At 42.5% G+C, this 27,665-nt stretch overlaps 1 protein-coding gene across 2 annotated transcripts in view; it reads right to left on the bottom strand.

The window, feature by feature from the left end:
- The window catches only part of FAM210B (family with sequence similarity 210 member B), a 259,164-nt gene that overhangs the window by 16,879 nt on the left and 214,620 nt on the right, over positions 1–27,665 (bottom strand). Inside the window, exon 4 of one of the 2 annotated variants that reach the window (XR_006365505.1) lies at positions 54–305. The exons of the other annotated variant lie outside the window; for it this stretch is intronic. The gene's annotated coding sequence lies outside the window, so the exon portion shown is untranslated. The remainder of the gene's footprint in view (positions 1–53; positions 306–27,665) is intronic. 2 annotated transcript variants of the gene reach the window in all.

Genomic DNA, 27,665 nt, shown 5'->3' on the forward strand with positions numbered 1-27,665 from the left:
GTCTTGTTCAAAAGTTACTAATAAATGAGCCATAAATCTGTACAACTACACACCTGTAGAAATGACAGTTTGTAACTGCATACTTTTATTTGTAGAACACTATTCTTGCCACGGAGGTCAGTGCTGGCTTTACTTCTTGCTGAATATTTTTTCCCCAGAACAAACTGAAAAATGGGTTTAGTGTGTCTTGAAGTGTTCCAAGAGATAGGCATGCACAACTGTAACAACTAACGAAATGCAGAAGTATACTGATGTGCCAGAACAGTAATCCAATGCAGCTTGAGTTACTGTAGGTAATCTGTTAGCTGAGCACAGTTAAAAAAAAAAAATTAACATGTTAAGGCATATGGCATAAATATACCTAGACTTTTTTATGAATTTTATTCACAACAATGTAACAGAACGCTGGGATAATTCAACATGTTCAGAAAACACAATCTATACTAATATAGGTGCGAACTTCACTCTTGTGCCTATTTTCAAGCATTTTATAACAAGGAAAAGCAGAAAACAAAAAAAGTCTACTGATAAATATGGTTTGTACACAAATAAATTATTGTGCATCAATTGTAGTTGGTATACAAAGATACAACAGTACTCATTCCAGTTGTCCTTTCAGATTTTTGGGGGTCAGTGCCTTAAGGTTATAATTTAGTCAGTTATCTGGAAAAACAAATACTTTGTATTTACAGTTAAAAATCTAGGTATCGTGTAAGATTGTGGGGAATACAGCCCATACTGACAGTCAGTAGGAGCAAGGTTTTGAAACTCTTTCCGGACAGGAAACCAGTTTATTGCAGAATGCATATACATGCACACACCAACCAACCTTCTGTATTTCTTGGGAGATGGTGGGTAACCAAAGCAGCTGGAACTAACCACCAAAGGAAAGACATGTGTACTCCACTCAGAAGGTATCTCATCCATTAGCTAAAATGTAGAACCACTTGAATTGAAGATGTAAAGCTACCCACTGTGTCGGATGTACTCAGATTTGCTACAAGAATGCTACAAGAATACCCACTGCAGTGGCTATCTGTTCTAGGAATCCAGCACACTTCTGCAAATTTCATTAGCTGCAACAATCACATATATGCATGCTTATCTCTTGTCACATTTCCAGACCCATGCCATGCATAGAAGGCTCATCCAGCCACTGCACTCACAAGCAAAGCCCCACAAACTGACTACATCTGAAAAGCACAAACAAGAAAATAAAATTACAAAGATGCTCAATGTGTTGATGCTGGATGTTGAGGCCATCCAAATACTGGAGGCAATGGGAAGGCAACATCCACTGTTGACAGCCTTTTCAGAGATCAACACAGTATGTGCTATATCAGACATCAAAAGCACTCCTCATTGGAAAGCTGCTGGGAGAAAAATCACAAGTACAAATTAAAACCACCATGAGAAGCAAAAGCCAGATACCTGAAGCAGTTAAAATCTTGAAGAGTAGAATAATGTTTCTGTCAGAGGCTTCAATGTCTGCAAAGTTGCTTAGCAGCAAAATATAACGCACTTAGCAGAGCACTGGAATAACATTTGCTTAACCAATGCAAGCCTCTCTGTGCCCAGAGTGAAGGAGGCAAACAGGTCTTCCTTCCTGACATTGTGCACTTTAAGGCAGCATCAGTGTAGGCAATGCAGATTAAGGGTAAGAAGGGATCTTACTGACTTGGACTTTAACACATGGAAAAAAAAAATTGAGAGGAACAGACTGCTTTTAAGGGCAGTTCAGAGACCAATTTCAGAAGGAAATTTGAGTTAGTCCCATGGACACATGCTTTTTATAAGCAACTAAGGTAATAATGACCCAAAGCTCACTGTTTCCTTGGGAAGAGATGATTGCTACCAAAAAGAAAGTCTTCTAAGAGTAGAACTTTACAGTCACTGAACCAGCCAATTTGAACAGTGGAAATGCAAACCTGCCAGTCTTTCATGCATCAAAGAGTACAAGCAGTCCAGAAACAACAAGGACATTTTTTTTTAATTTACATTTGTTAACCGGGGGTGTCTGGGCCTAAAAGGCCCTTTTTCAGCAGAGGTCCGGGGAGAAAACTCCACATAGAAAAATTACAGATACATTTAGATATTTACACATGATCAGTATACACACATTACAATAGACATGTTTTTACAGTGGCATGCAGCACATCAACAGTTACACTGGAAAGAACAAACAAGAAAATATTAATTTAAAAATAAAGTTAATTAATAAATTTGTCGTGTACAGCTGAAATTTGGAACATAGGTAGAATACATACATAGTACACAGGTACAGTCAGTGTTTGTGAGCAAGAGTGAAAACTATTGCCAAGTACTCTAGGTTTAGTATGTGTACCTTATCCGCTTTCACTAGCCTGGTGAGCAATCATGGCACTGCCAACCTTGCTTGAGATGTTGCCTAATGAGGTTTTTTAAAAGGAGGCTTTGGACGATGTGTTTTGTATGCTAGTGGGGAGAGAGTTCCATTTTTTAGACACTGAACTACTATATAGTACATCTCCAAAGCTATTGTAGCTGTTGGTGACTTCTAGTAGTAGTTTGTTTGATGATCTAAGAGGCCTTTTGTTTGAGTGATGTTGTACTAGGTTTTTGAGGGCAGGACACTTATTGCGGAGGTAATAGATAGAATGACAGAGGCAGAGCTGATTGTAGGTTAGGAGGTTGGGCAGTTCAAGCCAGTGGAGCTGTCTCAAAGCAGTACAGTGATGAGTTCTATATCAGCAATTTGCAGCAAAGCAGGCAATTCTGTTATAGCAGGTTTCCATTTTGCTTAGTTCAGTTTTGTTGAGAGTCAGAATGGGAGATGCATAGAGTAGGGTGGATAGAAGTTGGAAGCGAGCAATGGCTGATCTTGTGTTGTGGGTAAGAAACGGTTTGATATGGTAGAGTGATCCCAGTTTGGCATGTACTTTTTTAATAGTTAAGTTGAGATGACAATCAAATTTTAGGTGGGAGTCTATGGTTATTCCCAATAGCTTAGCCTGTGGCACTGGAGCGACTGGAGTAGCATTTGTGGAGTAGATAGTGAATTGACTGTTATCAGTGTTTTTGTTAGAATTGGTTATAATCATAAGCTGAGTTTTCTTTGGATTGAGGATACGTTGGGCTTTGGTAAGGTGGTTTTCAACGTCAGAGAATGCTAGTTGAGTTGTTTGCAGGAGGGTGGGAATGTTTTGTGCAGAACAGATTAAGGTAGTAACATCTGCATATTAAATGATAGATGCATGCGATGTGGAGGTAATTTGTGAAGATTGTGAATAGTAGCGGTCCCAAGACAGAACACTGTGGGACTCCTACAGTTGTGGACAGCTGGAGAGAGAATTTTCCCATTTCACAGCTTGGTACCGGTCAGTTAAGTAGCTTTGGAACCAGGTAAGAGTGGAATTTGATAGGTGATATTGGTTTAGTTTGTTTGGCAGGATTTGGTGTGAGACTGTGTCAAATGCTTTGGACATATCCAAAAAAGAGTTGACACCTGCAGGCCTTCATTTTTGAGATGGTTTACTCTGTCTGTGAAGCAGAGGAGGGCTGTAGTGGTACTATGGGCAGGTCTGAAACCATGCTGAGTAGGTGCCAGGATGTTGCTGTCTAGGAGATATTTTAGCACCTGGGTATGGATGCATTTTTCTAGGATTCTGGGCAGGGGGGAGAGTAAAGCAATGAGTCTGTAGTTAAGTTCAGTGGTGGTCGCACCTTTATGTATGGGTGTAACATAGGATATTTTCCAGAGTTTGGGCACATAGTTTTCAACAAATGATCTGTTTAAGACAGTGGAGATTGGGATAGCAATAGCATCTGCTGTGAGTTTCAAGGAATAGCTGGGGAGTAGGTCGGCTGCTGTTGATGAGGTTTTTAGTTTGGAGAACATGCTTTTGATTGACGTGGTGGAAACTGTTTTGAGGGTAAAGCTTGTATTAGTGTTATTTGTGTTGGGGGGGGGGTAGTGAGGTAGGAACTGTCCTGTGATACTAAGGATAGAATTGAGTTCACAAAATGGGAGCTGAATTGTGTTTCGATGGGAACTTTATAGTGTCAGGGGTGGTTAATTTGGGAATAGCCTTTTGGGTGGGTTTTAGTAGCTGGTTTACATTTTTCCAAATTTTTGGGGGGTTGTGTAGATATTTAGTTTGTAATGTTGTGTAGTAGGATTTTCTGTCCAGCCTAATGCATTTTTTTGCACAGTGGCGCAGTTCTTGGTACTTAGTTAGGCTTTGTGTTTCTTTGTTTTTTTAATAGTAAAACCAGGCAGTGTCTGGACTTGAGAATTTGTTTGGTTTCTTTACTGAGCCAGGGGTTTGTAGAGGTTCTAACCTTGATTTTGCGCAATGGAGCAACAGTGTCTAGGTGTTGTAGAAATGTTTTGTTGAAATATGCTACAGCCTGGTCAAGTGGGAGGGTTTTAAGTGGGGGGGGGGGGTTCCAGTCACAGTTACAGAGTAATGTATTGAGGACCTCAGGAGAGAATTTTTTTGTGTTTCTAGTGGATTTATAGTCAGTGGTTTTGCATATGCTTGTTCTACTACGTATAAGATATATTATGTTGTGGTCACTTAAGGTGTCTGGGAGACTGCCTGTGTAGGGGTACAATGTGAGGTTGTTAGTTAGGACCCAGTCAAGAATGGATTCCCTTTTAGAATTTTTATCACATAAAGCCTTTAATAGTTTGCTTGATAAACCCAAGCTGTCACATTTAGCCATTCACAAGGCCAGGACAGTCTACATTGGACCTTGATGGCCACAGGGTTTCTCCAAAAGAAGGCTCCATCAGGATGGGAGCTACATGGACTAGAGATTTCGATTTCCTTGTCCATCCATCAACGAACTTCGTATCCATAAAACCCACTTCCCAGTCAGATATTGAAGGAAGGTTCCATATTGTTAGCTCTAGACAGAGGTAGTCTGTGCTCACCAGAAGTGCAATGAGGTGAATGAGGTGATGAAGAAATGAATTTATACACTGGACTAAAAAATCTATGTTATGCAATTTCCTATCTGAAATAAAAAAAAAAAAAAAAAAAAAAAAAATAACTCAAATAACTGACAGTTCCACAAGAGGCAAGAATATAATAGACAAGTACTCTGACCCGCTTATTACAATGGGTACACCTTACCAGGGTGTGTATGTATATATATATATATATATATATATATATATATATATATATATATCTATACGAGAGACCATTTAATTCACTGTGCACATCAAATCTACTCTGGAAAGTTGGCCCTGTAACACTAATAAAAGCAATTCTACTCTACTGGCAATTATACAACATGTCAGCTACTACTTTCATAAAATGGGCTGTTGTATGGACTTCAAAGGACTTAACAGAGAAATTTGGTATTTTTTTTTTTTAAAGCTGACTGATGTCTTGTACAACAGAAGCCACTAGGAAACGCAGAGAAAAAGCACATAAAGGACGTTGTCTCTTTTGTCAGTTAACATTAAAATTATTTAATAAGAAACATATAATATGCAAATAAAGTCAGACTTAAAAAAATAGCATTCTTCAATCTAAACTGTGAAGCAATCTAAACTGTGAAGCAAACAAAACTAGTTGCCAGAGAAGAAAGGGCAAAACTAGAGCTATACCTATTCCACAAGTGTAAAGATGGCAGGACTTTTTCCAGTATAAAGATGCTGACAGCTCTGGAATACCTACTCAATCTACAAAGGATGGAAGATGTATAATATCAAGGATATGCTTGAATCAGACTATTTAGAAAAGATTTTCAGTAAGGAAATCAGTATTATGAACCCTAGGTCCATGCTAGCCAACATCACTGGGGACACGCCTACAAAACTGATACCATCGACAATCATGACTGCTCTTAACACTCATACTACTACTGAACATGACAATTCTAAACAAGGACCTTAAGCACTTAATCATCTTTACTACAACATACGTCACTATATAAATGTGACAGCTATCCTGAAATACAAACTCTAAGTTGGTACTGCCTGCAATCATTGCACCACCATTTATACCTGTCTAAGGTAGTCTTTTTGGGAACTGGAAAACCTCACTTCTGGATCCACAACTGGCTGAGAGATGGGCTGTGGTTTGTAAAACTGGAAGATATACATGTCTGAATAGCAACCTCTCAAAGCAACGAATCCCACAGGGATCAGTTCTGGGACAATACCTTTTCAACAGATTGTTTTAATAAGATGATGCTTATTTTGATTATTCAGTTTTTCTTGCCCCGGATGTCAGGTGCCCCCAAAAGGGTAGGCTAAAAATACGTCAATAAAACATGCATGCACCAAAGTAAATTTTGCCTTCCTCTACAAGCAAATGCACCACATATGGTGTATAGAATAGAGAAGTACAGATAAGTTCCAGCACAGATATGGGGGATGGTGGAAGGGTAACCTGGACTGCAACAGTGAATACACTCCAACATCTACATTTATGGTAAGTGTACACAACTGTACTATGTTCATCGTGTTTCACTGTTGCAGTCATTACAATTGGGTTGAATCCCAAAGCTAAGGTTGGGAGGCTGGAGCTAAACAGGATTAGGAGCGGCTATGAGGCCCTGCAGAACTGCAGTGGCAAAGCCTGCCCTGGATTCAGAATAGAGTGGTAAGTGATAGTGCTTTGTAAAGGTGTGCACTGAACTTCAGGTTGCAGCCTCTAAAATGTCTTTGGTTGGTACTCCTCTGAGGAACGCTGCTGATGTGGCTGCTGCTCTGGCTGAATGTGGCCTAATGCCCTTGGGCACTGGTTTGCCATGTTGTGAACAGCAGAAACGAATGCAGTGGCCTATCCACTTTGAAACAGTCTGCTTTGAGATAGCCTTTCCTTGTGATCCTGCAGCATATGCCACTAGTAATTGTTCAGTCTTTCTGAAAGCTTTGATTCTGTTCAAGTAGAAGCGTAGCTGTCTGTGTATGTCCAAAGAATGCAGAAGACTCTCACCCTTATTCTGTGGGTTTGGATAAAAGGTAGGCAAATTAATAGTTTGGTTAAGGGCCACACTGTACACTACCTTAGGCATAAATGTCAGGTTTGTCCTCAGAGATAAAAGGTTCCACAGCCATGAGTGCCTGTAGCTCTCAGACTAGTCTTGCAGAGGTTATTACTAGGAGCAGAGCTGTTTTCCAGGATAAAAAAATTATATCAGCTGTAGCGGCTGGCTCAAAAGGAGGCATGGTGAGTTTTTCCAAGACATAATTGAGGTCCCATGCAGGTATTGGTGATCTCCTTGGAGGCATTAAGTTTTTGGCTCCTCTGAGGTACTGCCTTAATAAAGGATGAGAAAAGATAGGTGGCTCTGTATTGTAGTGAGCTGAAATGGCAGAGGCATGAATTTTAATTGATGAAAAGGATAGGCCTTTGTCCAGCATCTCAGTTAAGTATTGCAAAATCTGAGGAATATTTGGTACAGTCGTGTCAATCCCTTGTGCCTGGTTCCAAGCACAGAATCTCTTCCATTTTCCAGCATAAGATTTTCTGGTACTAGGCCTCCTGGCCTCCAAAATGACATCCATCACCGCTTTAGTGAGAGGTGTGTTTTGAATGACTACATTATCCGCCATGCTGCCAGATTTAAGGTCTTGAGTTGGCTGTGCAGGATCTGATTGTTTTGTTGGGACCGTAAGTGAGTTATTTGAGGTAATGTCCAGGCTGGGCCTTGACACAAGTTCCTTAGGATTGGGTACCAGTGCTGGCGGGGCCAGTCTGGGGCAATTAGTATCATTTTTGGCTTCTCTTGTCTGACCTTTAGGAGTACCTTGGGGAGGCGAGGCAGTGGAGGAAAGGCATATGCTGTTACGTTTTTCCAGCTGAAAAATAGGGCATCCACTTTCCATGCTTGCCTGTGATAATTCCTTGTGTAGAATCTCTGTAGTTGGCAATTGTGAGGGGAGGCAAATAGATCTATGTCTGGGCATCCCCAGTTCCTTGTTATCATGCTGAACACTTGTGGATCCAATTTCCACCCGTGGGGATCCATGACGTTTTTGCTTAGTTCGTCTGCCAGAGTATTTATCTTTCTTGGCAGGAATTGTGCCAGCAGATGTACTTGGTAAGTCAATGCTGTGTCCCACAAAGTCATGGCTAGTCTGCAAAGGGGGTAAGAATGAGTGCCTCCCTGCTTATTTATATACAACATGACCGTAGTATTGTCTGTCTTTATCAGTAGCTGTCCCAGATGAAGTAGGTCCTTGAAGGCGGTCAGGGCATTCTGAACAGCTAGCATCTCTTTTTGATTGATATGTGGATGCATGATCATGTGCCCTGAATACATCTTCCTGCCATGTGGGCCCCCCAGGAATAATCTGATGCATCCGTTGTTAATGTTTGCATGGCTGGGGGTAAAGTGAATGGCTGGCCCTTGTTGTGGTGACAGGCCTTCGCCCACAATCGAAACTCCTGTTGCAGGCAGGGGATGTGGGTAATTATTATTTCCAGGCTGTGGCAATGTTTTGTCCAAACACTTTCCAGATACCATTGAAGTTTCCTCATATGCAGTCTTGCACATGGAATCAGCAGAATGCAGGATGCCATGAAGCCCAAAGCCTGCAGAATTTTTCTTGCAGATAACTGGGCCTTTGTTGCCAACAGTTTGAAATAAGTAGACAGTTGCCTTTGTTTGTCTGGCGTGAGATAAGCCATATGGGCAGTTGTATTTAAGCTTGCACCCAGGAATATTATCTCTTGAGAGGGTACTAGTTTTGATTTCTTTTCATTTACTGTGTACCCTAGGCATGCTAGTCATCTTTTTACAAACACTAGATGCTGTAGAAGAATGTCCTTGATCTCTGCTTGAATGAGACAGTCATCCAAGTAAGGATATATTTGTATTCCTCTTTGTCTGCAGAATGCAATTACTGGAGCCATGCATTTTGTGAAGACCCTGGGCGCAGTAGACAAACCAAAGGGCAGTGCAGAGAATTGGTAATGCATTGAGCCAGCTATGAATCTGAAGTATCTTCTGCATGATTGTCTGATTGGGATATGCAGGTATGCCTCTGACTGGGACATGCAAGTATGCCTCTTTTAGGTGTAAAGTCACAAGCCAAGCCTTCTTGCCCAGCATGGGCAGAAGCTGTTGTAGAGTCAACATTTTGAATTTTGGTACATCAGATATGTGTTTAGAATAGATAGGTCCAGTATTGGTCGCCATGCTTTGTCCTTTCTGGGCACCAAGAACAGTCGAGTAAAATCCTTGTCCCTGCTCTTGCTTTGGTACTTGCTGAATGGCCCTCATGTCCATGAGGGTTGATATTTGCTCTTGTGCCTCTGCCCATTGATTTTTTGGCAGGTCTGGCAAACCGTTTGCCCTTGGCAGGGTAAGAAAGTGAAACTTGTAGCCTTGTGATATGTCTAAGACCCATTTGTCCTGGGTTATTATGTGCCAATTTTGAGAAAAAAGTGCTAGTTTTTCCCCTAAAGGTGCTGCCAGAAGATAAGTGCTTGGCGCAGGCAGGGGGAAGACATTGGGACTGTTTCCTGTATAGCTGTGATTTGTCTTCTCTGCTTTTGGAGGTAGAAGCAGTCCATTGTTTAGACCTGTACGAGCCTTGGGGCTGGGATCTGCCTCTAGGGTGTCTGTATCTGCCCCTTTGTGGCCTGACACTGGAAAGGACCAATTCTTTGTAGGCCAGTGTCTGCTAAAGCTTGGTGGCTGTGCCTGTAAGAAATCCTTGACTGTTTGCATAGACTTAGCTTTGTCCTCCATTTTCCTCAACACCTCTTCTGCTTTAACACCAAAGTATCATGCTGTAATGGAGCATCTAATAATTTTGCTCATGATCAGGTAGATTCTGTTCCTTTAACCAAGCATGCTTCCTAATGAGAGAACCCGTAACAGCGGTCCTACAGGAGGCCTCCAGAGAATCAAAACCACATTGCAAAGTATGCTTTCCAACTTGTTCAGCTGCATGCAATAAATCCTGCATTTCTTTGTTTTCTGCACATTCAGAATTTATCAACATTTTCTGTTTTAGCAGTGACATAATGTATTGCTGATATTTAAGCATATGAAACTGACAATTTAAAGCCCTTATAGCCAAGGTAGCAGAAGTGTAAATATTTTTTCCCCATCTGTCTATTGCCCTAGAATCCCTGTCAGAGGGGGTAGGGTTTTTAGCAGTGGAAGCCTTGACCCCTTTGGGACCCTGAGAGATAATTTTCAAAAACCCTGCTGCTGACCCAGAAACCATCTGTCAGGCTTAACAGGAGCTGGAGGTAAGGAGTCAGACTGGACTCTGAAAATACATCATCTACAATGTCTAACACAGGAGGAATAGCAAGGGGCCTGTGTTGAGGAAGTAAAAGGAAGTCTCTGAGCCTTTTCTTAGATTCTGAATAATCTTGGCTCTCCCGGTGGAAATGCTCCCTCACGGTATTCAGAGTTTCCCCAAAAGAATAATCCTCAGGAGGAGAGGCTGAAGGGATAGATTCTTCAGCATCAGAATCCTCATACGGAGGGAGAGAGTATTCCTGATCAGAAGAGGAACCAGATGAAATGGAAACCTGATCTGAAGATTCATATTCTGTCTCTTGCCTAGGCCTCTTATCAGGAGGGGGATGGGAACCCCTGATCAAAGTAATTAGGTCTTCGGCCATTTTGAGCATCTGTTTTTTGGGCATGGAGGCCTGTCCATGTGGTTCTTGTACTTGTTTGTCTTTAAAGGTGCTTTAGTTTTTGCCTTTGAAGCTGAAGTCGGTTTAACATATAATTGTGTAGGCCTGAAAATGCCCTCAGAAGCCTATGCCTGCTCAGCGGCTGCGGACCCATCTGAGGGAATATTTTCTGAGGTTCCAATACCTTGAGTTTCCATCGGCCTAGTCGGCTCCACGTGGAAGTCTGTAGCGGCCTGCAGCTCTGAAGTAGCAGGCGTCAGGGGCTGCGAAAGCGCCTCACTGAGAACTGGCAAACCGGCGACTGGCTTAGAAGAAGCCTCGTCAGTTTTGGACCTCGGATGCCTGTCCTTTTCTTTACGTTTCTTGTGAATTCCGATAGTCGGATGGCTATCCGATGACATTGCGTAATTAAATCTTCTGCCAAAATAGTGAAATGCAAAAGCGTACCAACGCTTAATAGTGCGTTGGTTAAAGCTAGCACAAAACTGACAATTAGCAATGTTGTGGTCAGGACCTAGGCAAGGAATACAGTAAGAATGAAAGTCCTTATGAGCTATTTGCTTCCCACAAGAAATACAATTATTAACTTTTTCTGACTTCGGATCTGAAATTCGAACACGAAAATCTCAGGAGTCGGTCGACCGGCACTTGCAAACTGCTTTTGCTTCGGGCACCATGCGGCAAGAAAGACTGAAGAAAATGGTGTCGGCTGCATCTTTTATACCCCTGGCACACTGATGTCAGGGAGGAGGCGACAGCAACCGACGCACCTACACGTTGGAATTCAGGTCGACTGCGGGTAGCCTGCCAGCAGGATAACCCAATTGTAATGACTGCAACAGTGAAACACTATGAACATCTCCAAGATACATAATACAGTACAGATACAGAAGTATAAAAGATACATTATATAGAGCAGTTTCCAAATATTTACATTCAGTGCCACGCATAGTCAACAAATTTCAATGTGGTCGATCTTAAGGTTTATACAGATTCCTTTATGCAAACACTCTTATGTAGTAGGTGTGGAAACACTTTACATATACACCTTTAAAGTAAACGTGGAAACATTTTACATGCACTTATTTAAACTAAGATGCCATTTACAATGTTTACACAGTTGAGTTGTGTGCTAAGTAGCTACAGGAGTTGTAGAGAGCTTAGATACAGTCATAGGAAATTAGCTATGGGAGTTTTAGAGAGCTTAGGAACCTGGTAGAAAACCTCCTGGGGGCATATACTTAAGATAGATTTAGGTAGGGTGAAGGCAGGTACATTTCCATTTAGTGGACAGGTGTTTGAAAAGCTGGGTTTTGAGGTTTTCTGAGTTTGGTATAGTTCTTAGAGTGGAAGGGAGAGAATTCCATTTCTTGCCTAGCGAGAAAGAGAGGAGAAGTTGGTCAGCAGGATGTTAGGGCTTGTGGATAGCAATTAAGTTTTGATGTTCAGATCTGAGAGCTCTGTTGGGGGTGTAAGGGGGAAGGATATGTATTAGAGGTGGACTTTTTTTAGGGTGAAATACAAGTCTGTGTGCAGTGGTGAGTTGGAGGTAGTTCAGGTAGTTTGGGAGTTCTAGTCAATTCAAAGATTGTAGGGTAAAGGCAATGATGGGTGGAATTTTTGGATTTAGTGGCAAATTTAGAGATTTTATTGTAGCAGTTTTCTAGTTTGGAGGTGATAGAGGAGGACAGGTTGGTTAGGAGAGGGGCTCTGTATAATAAGGAGGGAAGAAGATAAGAAGTGGCCAGCGTATGCCTAGTAGAGTTGGAGAGCAAGCAATTATTCCTGTATAGCATACCTAGTTTTTGGTGGGTTTTCTTAATATTTTGTTGAATATGGATGTCAGACTTGAGGTATTCGTCAATAGTAATGCCGAGTAGTTTAGCGGAAGGAACCACATCTATAGGGGAGTTGTTTTGACTAAGGACTTTGAAAGCAGTTTTGTCATGGGGGGGGGGGGGGAGTAGAATTTTGGATTTACTTGCATTGAGAGAGAGGTGGTTTTGGCGCATCCAATTTTCAGTGGTTGAAAAAGCAGTTTGGGTTTTAGTCAGCAGTTCAGAGGTTAGAGGCAGAGCAGACTAAGGCTGAATCGTCTGCGTATTGAATGATTTTGGCATCAGGAATAGCAGTGTGAATGTTATTGATGAAGATGTTAAATAGCATAGTCCCAAGGATGGATCCCTGTGGTATGCCAATTGGGGTAGGTAAGAAGGAAGACGTGGTCTTCCATTTGTCTGCTGAGATCTGTCTGACAGGTAACTGGAGAACCAGGATAAAGTGTTTGGTGAGAAATGGAGGTTTAAGAGATGATAGAGAAGGTGTTTATGGGAAACAGTACTGAATGCTTTAGACAAATCCAGCAAAACAGAAACCAAGTGTCCTGAATCTCGGGCTTGACTGACAGTATCTAGGAAAGAGAGTAGAGCAGTTAGTGCTATGGCCTGGGTGGAAGCCATGTTGGGTAGGTGTAAGAAGATGGTTTTGGGTTAGGAAAGGCATAAGTTGGAGGTGGATGCACTTTTCTAGGATTTTGGAGATTGGCGAGAGCAAAGCAATAGGGCAGAAGTTTGAGATGTCGGTGTTTTTGCCTCCTCTGTGAAGAGGAAGAATATAAGCTGAGCGCCAGAGTTTGGGGTTGTTAGATTCCTTTACAGATCTGTTAATTATGATGCTAATTGGGAGAGCTATACCATCAGCAGCACATTTTAGGAAGGAGGAGGGAATATTGTCAGGAGCATTAGAGCAAGGTTTAAGTTTGGACAGAAGTCTTTTTATAAAGTTAGTAGAGACATGTAGGTGTGACAGGTCCACAGAACTGAGCAGCAAGAAACAATCAGTTAGTGAGGCTCTGTAGTTGGGACTAAGTGTAGGCTAGAGAGAGGTAAATTGCAGAGATTTAGTCAAAATTAGAGGTAAAGGGCAGAGCTGCTTCACCTTTCCTAAAAGTGAAATGTTACATTTACAATCCTGTTTCTAAAAACAAGATCAATTTAGCTTATAAGAAGTTGGAATTGTGGGTGGATGAATCATTATTGCAGAAAAAATGTCCTTCCTTCAATGTTAATTTTTTTTTAAGTTGATAGGCTATTCCTGCAATATTTTGAATTTCTAAAGTGCATAAAGTGCTCCACAATCCTCCTTCCCTATTGCTGCAGCATGCAGGGGTTTCAAACAAAATCATGATCAGTTTTATGACAAAAGTATTATAACTGAACTTACTATAACTGTAGATGTCATAATCATTGCTGCAGTAGTCTAATCTACATGGGTTACATCCTGCCAAGAATATGACTGTTGGCCAACTTTCAATGCTTTAGGACACATTCCATGCACCCCAAATAACACTGGCTCAACAGGAGCAATGTAAATCATAGACTGGTGGCAAGAAAGCACAAACATTTTTGGCACCCATAGTAATTCACCTTGTTATGCTTTGTTGTAGAATCGACTTTCAGCTATAGAACTTTTCAAGGTTGGGCAGATTAAGTCTCCTTTTGGGGAAAGCCTTTCACTACATTACTTTTTGTGGAAATTGTTTTTTTTTTTGTGAAACCTTTTATTTTTATGCTAAGAATGTTTTAGATTCATAGATAAATAAAATACTAGATTATTAGTCTGCAGACAATTAGAAGCCTAATCAATAAACAGAGGTGAGAATCAAACCCTGTACTTTGTATCTGTAAAGACCTTAAATCATTATGCCAAATTCTCCTCCCTTAATTTCAAAATCTTTAATTCTTTTCATAGTTAAGTACTAGGACAGTTACTCTTCTAGGCAACTCTGAGCCTGGCCAATCCCCTTTTCAAAAGTGAGAATCAAGCCCTGTACTTTGCATCTGTGGGGTAAACACTTTAACCATCAATGCCAGACTGGCATCAGTATGAAGAGATTTTAATTTAGTGCTTGTGTGAAAGTACAGTTGTGTACACTTACAATAAATGTAGATGTTTCACTGTTGCAGTCATTACATTTGGGTAATCTGCTGGCAGGTTGCCCTCAGTCGGCCTGAATTCCAGAGTCTTGGCGGTTGCCGTCTCCTCTTCCATGACATCAGGTCGTCAGGGGTATAAAACATGCAGCTGACGCCATTTTCTTTAGTTTTTCTTGCCCCCAAAAAGGTAGCATATATATATCTATATATATATCTATCTATATATATATATATATATATATATATATATATATATATATATATATATATATAGATATATATATATATTTATATATAGCTACATACATATGCATCAAAATAAACTACCTTCATCTACAAGCAAATAAACCACATAGCTTGTAGAAGATAGAGAAGGAAAGATAAATTTCAGAAAGACAGGGGGATAGCGGGAGGGTAACCTGGATTGCAAAAGTGAATACACTCGAACATCTACATTTATACACTCGAACATCTACATTTATGGTAAGTGTACACAACTGTACTATGTTCTTCGTGTTTCACTGTTGCAGTCATTACATTTAGGTAGAATCCCAAAGGTATGGTTGGGAGGCTGGAGCTAAACTACATTAGGTGCAGCTATAAGGCCCTGCAGCACTGCAGTGGCAAAGCCTGCCCTGGACTTAGAGTAAAGAGGCAAATGGTAATGCTTTGTAAAGGTGTGAACAGAACTCCCAAGTAGCAGCCTCTAGAATGTCTTTGGTTGGTACTCGTCTGAGAAATACTGCTGAAGTAGCTGCAGCTCTGGTGGAATGAGACCTAAAGCCCTTGGACACAGGTTTACCATGGTGTAAGTAGCAGAAACAGATGCAGTGGCTTATCCACTTTGAAACTGTCTGCTTTGAAATAGCCTTTCCTTCTGATACTGCAGCATATGATACTAGTAATTGCTCAGTTTTTCTTAGACCTTTACTCCTGCTCAAGTAGAATCTTAGCTGACTGTGTACGTCCAAGGAATGCAGAATTTTCTCCCCCTTGTTCTGCGGATTTGGATAGAAAGTTGACAGAATTGTTTGGTTAAGGGCCACACTGGAAACCACCTTAGGCATAAAAGTAGGATTTGTCCTCAGGGACAACCTGTCTGGGTAAAAAAATGATAAAAGGCTCTACAGCCATGAGGGCCTGTAGCTCTGAGACTCTTCTTGCTGAAGTAATTGCTAGCAGCAGAGCAGTTTTCCATAAGAACTTTAGATCAGCAGTAGCAGCTGGTTCAAATGGAGGCAGGGTGAGCTTTTCCAACACATAATTGAGGTCCCATGCAGGTAATGGTGATCTTCTAGGAGGCCTTAAATTTTTGGCTCCTCTAAGATACTGCTTTAGTAAAGGATGTGAAAAGATTGGTGGCTCTGTATTGTAATGATACGAAATTGCAGAGGCATGGATTTTGATTGATGAGAAAGATAGGCCTTTGTCAAGCATCTCAGTTAAGTGTTATAATATCTGAGGAATATTTGGTTCTGCTGTATCAGCTCCTTGCGCTTGGCCTTCTGGCTTCCAAAATTACATCCATCACAGCTTTACTGAGAGGTGCTGTTTGTATGACTACCTGATTAGCCATGCTGCCAGGTTCGGGGTCTGTAGTTGATTCTGCAGGATCTGATTGCTTTGCTGGGACAGTAGTTGTGGTCTTTGAGGCAAGGTCCAAGCTGGGTATTGAGACAAGTTCCTTAGGATTGAGTACTAGTATTGGCGGGGCCAGTCCGGGGCAATTAATATCATCTTTGGCTTTTCTTGTCTGACTTTTAGGAGGACCTTGGGTAGAAGAGGCAGAGGAGGAAAGGCGTAAACAAATAGGTTTTTCCAACTGAAGGATAGGGTGTCCACTTTCCATGCTTGTCTGTGATAAGTCCTTGTGCAGAATCTTTTCAATTGACAATTTTGAGGAGAAGCAAACAGATCTATGTCTGGGCTCCCCCATTTCTCTGTTATCATGCTGAAGACTTGTGGATTTAGTTTCCACTCGTGAGGATCCATAATGTTTCTGCTTAAATTGTCTGCCAGAGTGTTTTGTTTTCCTGGCAGAAATTGAGCTTGAAGGTGTATTTGGTGGGTCAAAGCTGTGCTCCACAGTGCCATGGCTAATCTGCAAAGGGGGTATAAGTGTGTGCCCCCCTTGCTTGTTTATATACCACATGACTGTAGCGTTGTCAGTCTGTATCAGTAGTTGGTCCTGGATGAAGTAAGTCCTTGAAGGCTGTTAGGGCATTTTGTACAGCTAGCATCTTTCAGGTTAGTAATAGTAAGGTTTAGTAATTGATATGCAGATGCATTTGTTTTGGTTCCCATAAGCCCTGAATGCATCTTCCTGTCATGTGAGCCCCCCAGGCATAATCTGATGCGTCTGTTAAGGTTTGGCTGGCAGGGGGTAGAGTGAAGGGCAGCCCCATGTTTTGGTGACATGCCTTTGCCCACCATAGAAACTCCTGCTGCAGGCAGGGAATGAGGGGAATCACTGCTTCCAGACTGTGTGAATGTTGACTCCATAAACTGTTTAGGTATCATTGAAGTTTCCTCATATGCAGTCTCGCATATGGAATTAGCAGAATGCAGGATGCCATGAAGCCCAGAGCCTGCAGAATTTGTCTTGCAGAAGACTGGGTTTTTTGTTGCCATCAGTCTGAAATAAGTAGTCAGTTGCCTTTGCTTGTCTGGCGTGAGGTAAGCCATCTGGGCAGTTGTATTCAAGTTTGCACCCAAGAATGTTATCTTTTGAGAGGGTACCAGTTGTGATTTCTTTTCGTTTATTGTGTACCCTAGGCATGTTAGAAGCCTTCTCACAAACGCCAGGTGTCGAAGAAGGGTGTCCTTGTTCTCTGATTAAATGAGACAGTCGTCCAAGTAAGGATATATTTGTATACTTCATTGTCTGCAAAATGCAATTACTGGTGCCAGGCACTTTGTAAAGACCCTGGGCGCAGTAGACAAGCCAAAGGGCAGTGCAGAGAATTGGTACTGCATTAAGCCAGCCTTGAATATGAGGTAGCTTCTGCACGATTGTCTTATTGTGTCATGCAGGTATGCCTCTTTTAGGTCTAAAGTCACCAGCAAAGCATTCTTGCCCAGCATGGGCAGAAACTGCTGCGAAGTCAGCATTTTGAATATTGGAATGTCCAGGTATGTGTTCAAAATCGATAAATCCAGTATTGGCTGCCAGGCCTTCTCCTTTCTGGGTACCAAGAACAGTTGAGTAAAAACCTTGTCCTTTCTCTTGTTCTGATTGAATGGCCCCACATTGTTTCTGTGCCTCTGCCCATTGATTTTTTGGCAGATCTGGCCAACCATTTGCCATTGGCAGAGTGTGGAAATGGAATCTGTATCCCTGTGATACAATGCTTAGTACCCACTTGTCCTGGGTTATTAAGTGCCAATTCTGAGCAAAAAGTGCTAATTTTCTCCCTATGGGTGCTGCCAAAAGATAAGTGCTTGGTGTAGGCAGAGGGAAGTCAGCGATTGCTTTCTGTAGGCTTGGGCTTTATCCCCTCCAGATTTGGAGGTGGAAGCACCCCATTGCTTTGACCTGTATGAATCTTGTGCCTGGTATCTGGAACCCTTAGGGCATCTGGATTTTCCCCCTTTGAGCTCTGTCTGACACAGGAAAGGACCAATTATTTGTAGGCCAGTGTCTACTGAAACTTGGTGGCTGCACTTGCAAAAAGTATTTAACAGTTTGCATAGACTTAGCTTTGTCTTCCACTTTCTTTAGAACCTCTTCCACTTTCTTTAGAACCTCTTCTGCCTTAATACCAAACAGAGAATCATGCTGTAAAGGGGCATCTAGCAATTTAGCTTTAACATGATCAGGCAAATTTTGTTCCTTTAACCAGGCATGCCTCCTAATCACAGATCCAGTAACTGCGGCCCTGCAGGAGGCCTCTAAGGAATCAAAACCACATTGCAAAGTATGCTTTCCAACTTGTTCAGCTGCATGCAATAATTCCTGCAATTCTTTGTTTTCTGCACATTCAGAAATCAACATCATTTTCTGTTTCAGTAATCCCATAACATATTGTTGGTACTTAATCATATGAAATTGACAGTTTAAGGCCCTGATTGCCAAGGTTGCAGATGTATAAACCTTTTTTCCCCATCTGTCTAGTGCCCTTGAATCCCTGTCAGAGGGTGCAGGATTTTTTGCTATTGAGGTCGTAACACCCTTTGGACCCTGTGAAATAGTTTCAGGGTCATCCGCAGGGTTTCTAAATAAAAATTTATGTGAGTCAGGTACCCTGTAATATCTGTCAGGCTTACTGGGAGCTGGAGGTAAAGAGTCAGGGGTCAAGCTTGACTCCGTATACACATCACTCCGTAAACACATCATCCACAATGTCTAAAACAGGGGAGATGGCTAAAGGCTTGTGCTGAGGGAGAAGGAGGAAATCTCTGAGCCTCTTTTTTGATTCTGAGAAATCTTGACTCTCCCAGTGAAAATGCTCCCTTAAAGTATGCAAAGTTTCTCCAAATGAATAATCCTCTGGAGGTGATGCAGATAGTATAGACTCCTCTGCATCTGAATCCTCATAAGGAGGAAAAGACAATTAACCCTTACGTCACAAGATAGATCGCGAACTGGCTCTCAGACAGATCCCACAAAGTAGGAATAGCGAGATCTATGTCCGAATCCAGACCAGTAACGAGTGGTGTGCCTCAGCGGCTCTGTCCTGGGGCCCCTCCTGTTTGGCATATACTTCTCAGAAGTACAGGCAAGCACTGAAGGGCTGTGGCTGACCAAGTTTACAGACGACTGCACACTGGGTGCTATAATAGAGTCTCCGGCAGACATGGATATCCTCCAGAAGGACCTAAAGGAGACTGATGCATGGTGTCAAAGCCATGGTCTCACGCTAAATGCTAAAAAATGCGTAGCAATCCCCTTTGGAAAAAACAGAGTACCCATGAACTACCACATAGAGGTAACCCCCTGAAATCTGAAGAAGTAATAAGGGATCTAGGGACCCAAGTAGATAGTCAGCTTTCCTTTGATAACCATGTTGCCAAGGTGGTTAGAAAATCCTTCTATGTGACCCATCTGATCACAAAAGGGTTCACATCAAGATCTAAGGATGTAGTGGTGCTCCTCTACTCTTCCCTCATCAAACCCATTATTGAGTACAATGCACCAATTGGAATGTACCTGGCTAGGCATCTCCAGAAGCTGGAGAGACCACAGAGGTACCTCACTAAGAGGATGACTGGCCTCAAACAGTTGCCCTATGCAGCACGATTGAAAAAACGAAGGCTTTTCTCTGTTGCATACTGCCTTCTCAGAGGCAATCTCTGTCTAACATACAAAGCCATGTCCAACCCAGAACTGTTGAACATGCTCCATCTTAGCAAAACCAAATCTACTCGAGCTACACACTCTAGGGATATAAACCTCAGCACAACAATGAATAGAACATGCTGGAGGGATAGATTTCCTTCGCAAAGACTTCCCTTGCTATGGAACAAGGTCCCGATCTACATAAGACAGAGCCCCTCACTATCACTCTTCAAGAGGAACCTTGACGAGTGGATGGGTAACAGAAAGTTCACACCAGGGATCATACCAACAGTTCTACTAGTTAGGGGTCAAGGGTACTAGCTGCTAGATCAAGGGCCTAGGGAACTAACCAAAGGGGGGTTGAATAACGCACAATGTGGCTGGGCTAATATATGCCTTCGGGCAATAGCCCAGTACCTACCTATGAACCTATGAATCAGAAGAAATAGAAACCCGATCTGAAGATTCATAATCAGTGTCTTGCCTAGGCCTCTTATCTGGTGGGGGATGGGTACCCCTGATCAAGGTAATAAGGTCTTCAGTCATTTTGATCATCTGTTTTTTAGGCATAAAGGCCTGTGCACATGGCTCATGCATCGGTTTTTTAGTTTTAGAAGTTGCTTTTTGCAGCTGTCGTCGGTTTGATATACAAATGTTGATGTCTGAATACACCCCCAGAAGCCGGTGCCTGCTCAGCAGCTCTGGACCCATCCGAGGGAAATACATCCATCGGTCCAATAGCTTGAGTATCTTGCGGCATGCCTGACTCCACATGGGTGTTGGTAGAGGCCTACGACTCGAAGGTAGTGGATATCAGGGGTTGCGAAAGCACCTCACTGAGTACCGGCGAACCGACGACTGGCTTAGGAGAAGCTTTGTCGTCGGTTTTGGATCTTGACTGCCTTTCTCTGTCCTTTTCTTTGCGTTTTTTATGTACGCCGGTATTCAGATTGCTATCCGACGACATTTCTGGGTAGTTAAATCTGTTTCCAAAATACTTTGATGCAAAAATATACTGACGCTTAATAGTGCGTTGGTTAAATCTAGCACAAAACCGACAGCCAGGCACATTGAGATCACGGCCTAGGCAAGGAACACAGTATAAATGGAAATCCTTATGAGGTATTTGCTTCCCACAAGTAATACAATTATTAATAACTTTTTCTGACATTGGTAAAAAGCAAGAAAAAAAGTTTCCCCAACGGGGTATTTAGCTATAGTGAAGACTTCAGTTCTGAATCTCAAACTAGAGTTTTTCAGTAGTCGGCCAAACAACACTTGCGAAAATGCTTCTGCTTCGGGCACTGCGCGGCAAGAAAGACTAAAGAAAATGTCGTCGGCTGCATGTTTTATACCCCTGATGACCTGACGTCATGGAAGAGGAGACAGCAACCAACGCAGGACCCAAGACTTTGGAATTCAGGCCGACTGAGGGCAACCTGCCAGCAGGTTACCCAAATGTAATGACTGCAACAGTGAAACACGAAGCTCATCATACTAGGTGAAAATGAATACGGCCCAGCTGGAGCGCAACAAGGGCTGCCTGCCAGTCTCTTAACAATATGACAACTTTGTTCTACAGAAAGGTACATAAAAAACAGTTCAGTTATAGGTACAAGATAAGTGCACAGGGACAAAGCATCATACAGGGTATAGCAAACAGCACTGTGTAGGGTACCACAGGTTAGAAAATAAACATTGTTTCCTTAAAGATATGTGACACTCACGTCTCTGAGTTAGATTTTTTTTTTTTTTATACTCTTCATATTTAATGACTGGATAAGCCAAAGTACAGTTGTGTACACTTACCATAAATGTAGATGTTCGAGTATATTCACTGTTGCAGTCATCACATTGGATTAAGCCCTGCCAGGGTAGCCCTCAGTTGCCCCGAATACCAGAGGCTTAGTATTTTTGCGTCAGTTGCGTTTGCTCCAGGACTGACGTCAGGTCATCAGTGGTATAAAATAAGGCAGCCGACGCCATTACATCAGTTTTTCTTGCCCTGTCAGGAGCCCCCAAGAGGGAGCTAGGTTATGGTGGAAGAACACCACCAGTAGAAAGCGCAAACAAAAAATTCCTTGTAAGGATAGTGAAAGAGTGAGAAATTGAGAGAGAGACAAGGGGGATGGAGGGAGGGAAAGCAGGACTGCAACAGTGAATACACTCGAACATCTACATTTATGGTAAGTGTACACAACTGTACTATGTTCTTCATGTTTTACTGTTGCAATCATCACATTTGGGTCAAATCCCAAAGCTGAAGAAAAAGGTGGAGACAGTCAAGAAGACTGGGGGCTGGCTAGGATGCCCTGCAAGACTGCGGTGGCAAAGCCTGCCCTGGATTTGGAGAAGATCGGCAGGTAGTAATGCTTGGTGAAGGTATGAATAGATGTCCATGTTGCAGCCTCCAGGATGTCCCTGGTGGGGACCCCTCTGAGGAAAGCTGCAAAGGTGGAGGTTGCTCTGGTAGAATGTGTCCTGACCCCCTTGGGGGGAGGCTTCTTGTGCTGCTTGTAGCAGAAACGGATGTGGTGTGCTATCCATTTGGAAATGGTTTGTTTGGATATGGCCTCACCCACTGCTCCTGCAGCAAAGCTGACTAACAATTGATCTGTCTTTCTAAATGATTTAGTCCTGTCTATGTAGAATCTGAGCACATCTAGAGAGTGCAGAATCCTTTCCTCCTTGTTTTGTGGGTTAGGGAAAAAGGTGGGCAAATGAATGGATTGGTTGAGAGCCACACTGGAAACCACTTTTGGCATGAAGGATAGGTTAGCCCTGAGGGAGACCCTGTCAGCATGGAAAATGATGAAGGGCTCTACAGCCATAAGTGCTTGTAGCTCGGCTACTCTTCTAGCTGAAGTGATGGCCAGAAGCAAGGCTGTCTTCCACGAGAAAGACTTTAACTCTGCTGAAGTCGCTGGTCCAAAGGGAGGCAGGGTGAGCTTTTCCAACACAAAGTTTAGGTCCCAAACTGGGGTAGGTGCTCTTCTGGGTGGCCTCAGGTTGTTAGCCCATCTTAGGAACTGTTTGATGAGAGGGTGGGAGAAAAGAGGTGGCTCTGTGCTGAAATGGGCAGAGATGGCAGAGGTATGAATTTTGACAGAAGGGAAGGATAGACCCCTGTGTAGTAGGTCAGCCAGGTAGTCCAGGATGAGAGGTAGGGAGGGCTGTGCCATTCTGGCTCCCTTAGCCTGGATCCAGGTACAAAACCTTTTCCACTTGTCAGCATAAGACGTTCTACTGCTAAGCCATCTGGCCTCACGTATCATATATAGAACTTGTTTGCTTAGATTGGCAGCTTGTGAAGTGGTCAGTGAATAAGCCAGGCTGCCAGACTGAGGATCTGCAATTGGGGATGCATGAATTCTCCATTCTTCTGGGTCAGGACTGCTGGGATCTGAGGGACGGGTGACAGGTTGCGCAGCAATGGGTACCAGTGCTGGCATGGCCAGTCTGGGGCAATCAGGATTGTCCCCGGTTTTTCCTCCTTTATTTTGAGCAGTACCCTTGAAAGGAATGGTAGAGGGGGAAATGCACAGACCGAGAGGTTGACCCACCGGAAGGATAGAGCATCCACTTTCCATGCCTTGCTGTGAGGTTCCCTGGTGAAGAATTTGCCGAGCTGATAATTGGAGTAGGAGGAAAAGAGGTTAACCTTCGGAGTGCCCCATTTCTGGGTTACAAGGGTGAAGGTTGTTTGGTCTAGCTGTCACTCGTGAGTCCAGAAGATTTCTGTTTAAGTTGTCTGCCAGAGAGTTCAGAGAGTTTTCCTCCTGGGGCAAGAGCAGGTGGGCATAGGGAAGGGGTGGAAGTGTAAAGTCATTGTGAGTTCTTACCATGAGGGGGTGGCTTAGCACTCCCTGCTTTTGAAGAGAAGGAACTCCATTGCTTAGATCTCTGCATTCCCTGGGGCTGTTGTCTCGGGGGGGGGGGGCTGAGCTGACCTGGAGGGTGAAGGAAAGGTCCAGTGCTTGGAGGGGCAATGCCTACTGAACCTTGGTGGCTGGACGTGCAAGCAGTCTAACTGTCTGCACATATTTAGCTTTTTCTTCCATCTTTTTTAAGACCGCTTCTGCCTTCATGCCAAATAAGTTGTCTTTGTGCAAGGGTGCATCCAATAATTTGGATGTGACATGGTCTGGCAAGGGCTGTTCCTTAAGCCAAGCATGCCGTCTAAGGACAGAACCAGTGACTGCTGCCCTGCAAGATACTTCTAGGGCATCAAAACCACATTGTAAGGTGTGCTTAATTACTTGACTTGCAGAATGCATTAACTCTTATAACTCTCTACTTTCTGCACAAGCAGGAAAAGAAGATATTTTTTTGTTTGAGGAGTTCCATGGTATGTTGCTGATATTTCAGCATATGGAACTGACAATTTAGTGCTCTAACAGCAAGAGTAGCAGAGGTGTATACTTTTTTACCCAATCTGTCTAATTCTCTGGAATCCCTATCTGAGGGGGTGGGATTCTTAACAGAAGTTGCTTTAATTCCTTTAGGTACTTGAGAGCCTCGGGGGCAGCAGTAGGATTTTTGAAAAGAAATTTGTGAGAGTCAAGGACTCTATAGTACCAGTCAGGTTTTCTGGGAGCAGGAGAGAGGGTGTCAGGGATCAAACTGGATTCCATAAAAACATCATCCACAACATCCAGGACAGGAGGAATGGCCAGGGATCTGTGCTGTGGAAGATCTACACATTCCCATTGGAAATGCTCCCTTAAGTTATGTAGGGTTTCCCCAAAGGAAAAGTACTCAGGTGGAGAGGCTGAAGGGATGGATTACTCTGCATCAGAAGCCTCATAAGCAGAGAGGGGTTGCATATCTTCATATTCAGATGCATCAGAGTCATTGGACTCCTCTTCAGATAAAACTGCTGGGGACAAATCTCTTTTTCTTTTGGTAGGGGTAGCTTGGCTTCCCCTGATGAGCATTATAAGGTCTTCCACCATTTTAAGCATTTGAGACTTGGACAAGGAAGCAGGTGCCTTAGCTTGGGTTGTCGTTTTTTTGGGTTTGGTTCATACCATGGGTCTTAGAATCTCAATAGTTTTCAAAAGAACGGTAGACCAAAAGAAGTCAGTCTGTCGAGAATTGGTAGTGCAAAGTACTTCCTTGGAAGCTGGTGCCTGCTCAGTGGCTCCGGACCCATCCAAGGTACAGACATCTGCACGATCCTTAGTTGATGAAGAGTCTTGTGGCATACCGGACTCCGAAAGGGTCTCGGTAGCAGCCTGCGAACCCACAGAAGTGAGCATCAGGGGCTGCAAAAGCACCTGAGGACCCAAGAACTGACTACTAGCTTAACAGCAGTGCTGTTGGTAGTGTTGGTAGTGTTGGACCTGTGCGGTCTGTCTCTGTCTTTATCCTTATGTTTTTTCAGAAGATCTGCTATCGGATGGCTTACCAAAGCCATATTGGAATTCGAGGACTGACAGCAAAAATATCTAGCTACAATAAGGGCCGGACGACGTATAGTTCTGGCATTGATCAAAGCACAAAAGCAACAGCAGGGGATGTCGCGATCTGGGCCTAAGCAAGTGATGCAGTAAGAATGAAAGTTTCGGTGCGGTATTTGCTTTCCACAGGCAAGACAATTGTTAACTTTTTCTGACATCGGTTAGAACAAGAAAAAAAGGATCCCAACGGGGTACTGTTTTAGAAGACTTACTTCAATTTGGAAATGGAAAACTCAGGTAGCGGCCAAACGGCACTCATGCGAACTGCTTCTGCTTCAGGCTCCTCGGCAAGAAAGACTGATGTAATGGTGTTGGCTGCCTTATTTTATACAACTGACGACCTGACGTCAGTCTTGCAATGATGGTAACCAACGCAGAAATACTAAGCCTCTAGTATTCGGGCCGACTGAGGGCTACCCTGGCAGGGATAACCAAAATGTGATGATTGCAGCAGTGAATCACGAAGAACATCTGGACACACCTGTCCCCTTTTCAGGGGTGATATGGGAGCACTGCCTGGTTAAGTGTTTTGCTCAGACACACAGTAAGCAAATAATGCTCAGACACACAACAAGCAAATAAAGGTGTAATGAATCAAACTTTGAACTGTGAACAAAGGAAGCAGCTCATCAAGAGCTCAGAGCTTTAGTCTTCTATGCTAACTGCCAGATGTTTGGCAGGGACTTAAAAAGTATGGTAGAAAGCATGCCTAATAAAGTAAGTACTCCAATCAGACAAGCAAAAAATAGCATGGCATGATAGGCCCTTAACCCCCAATGTGTTAAAGGATGCGATCTGGGGAATTTTGTTTTTACTTCTGAACTTGAGTGAAGGCTCACAATCTTTTCAAAAAAAGAGAGCGAGAGAGGAAATAAAGATTTACTACTATGAGCACAAATGTGTTTTCCTCTATGCCAAGGCACACTTACTACCAGTGGTTGTGTGAAAGAGCTAGACACAAAGGGGCAGCTTTAACTGCAGAGAATCATAGGAGTGAAACATGAAGGTGATGCCCTAATAATTGCAAGTACTACCTCTACAAATAATACAGGAACCCCATAGTGAATTAATTAGCTTCAATATGCTAATGCCCAACATAGATGTGTGTGTACTTGTGTATGAAAATAGTTAACTGCAGCTTTTATATGTAAACAAGTTGAGACTTCTTTACAATCAAAGAAGGTATACTCTATGAGAAACAATCTAATCTACATTGCCAGTATGTGTTTGATACAAGGTGTAAACAGCATCTGTTGTAATTCACAAGCAATGAAAATACAACCAATGTTTTCTCTTACAAGATGTTAATTTCATAGCATTCATATTAGAAACCTCTGGAGATTCAGTTCACAACATGCACATGTTCTTTCAAGCATGTAATGCATAAAATAATGTTTTCATAATGTAAGAAATAAAGACACCATTTACTTGTTCACAATTTTTTCAGTATTTGATATGCTCTTACACAAAAAAAAACACTACCAGGAATTATAACTCAACACAAACCCGACATGCAGCTCTTTTATAACTTCTGCGTCTAAAAGTACAAAGTGCAATTTATAACAGACTATTTGGATTCATCATTCCAAAATATTTACTACAGATTGCAAAACAGTTTCAGTTATACAACACGTAAAAGCCTGCATAGCCATTACAATGTACCAAGCTGCAATGCTGCATTACAGTGGTAAATATGACATCTGTTTAGGTTACAGAATGCAGCACATACTCTGATTATATCCTGATGTTCTCATACCATCATAAGCAAATGCAAACAGACATGCACATATACTTGTACCATACCGGCGTGATAAAACACTATCAAAATTAAACCCACATATCTTGCAGCACAGCAGATAGCAGCAGTGTATCAAAACAGCTGCAAATGCCATTTGTACCCAGTATCTATATTTATAAAATTGTGCTCTCAAAAAAAGCTACAGTTCTAAATCAAAACAATCTTCATTATTCCCTTATATAACAGTGGCAAATCTCTTTTGCTGGCAAACTATAGAACTATAGCTATTTTACCCCTATCACAATACTTAATAGGTTCTTAGGTGTGTACTAGGCTAATGAACACTAGGGCCTTTTTAAGCCTAGCCATGCATCGCAAATTTCTGACAAGTTCTGGTACCCTTGATAAACATAAGCAGATGTTTACAAGATGAAACATTTACAAGCAAGGGCCTGATAGATGAACCATTTACAGGCTGCCTGTGTTCATAAGAGACATAGGTGCCAAACCAAGGATGAATTTCCTATTCCCCTTCCAACTGTCCAAGTTATACCTGAATTGGGCTAGGGAGGAATTGTGCTTCAAAAGGATGTGGAGCCTGTTCCAGTGAAGGTATAGTTCTCTAGGATAAAATACCTGTCT

This window comes from Protopterus annectens, chromosome 1.part1 (genome assembly GCF_019279795.1).
Source record: "Protopterus annectens isolate FY-2018-M chromosome 1.part1, PAN1.0, whole genome shotgun sequence".
NCBI lineage: Eukaryota > Metazoa > Chordata > Ceratodontiformes > Protopteridae > Protopterus > Protopterus annectens.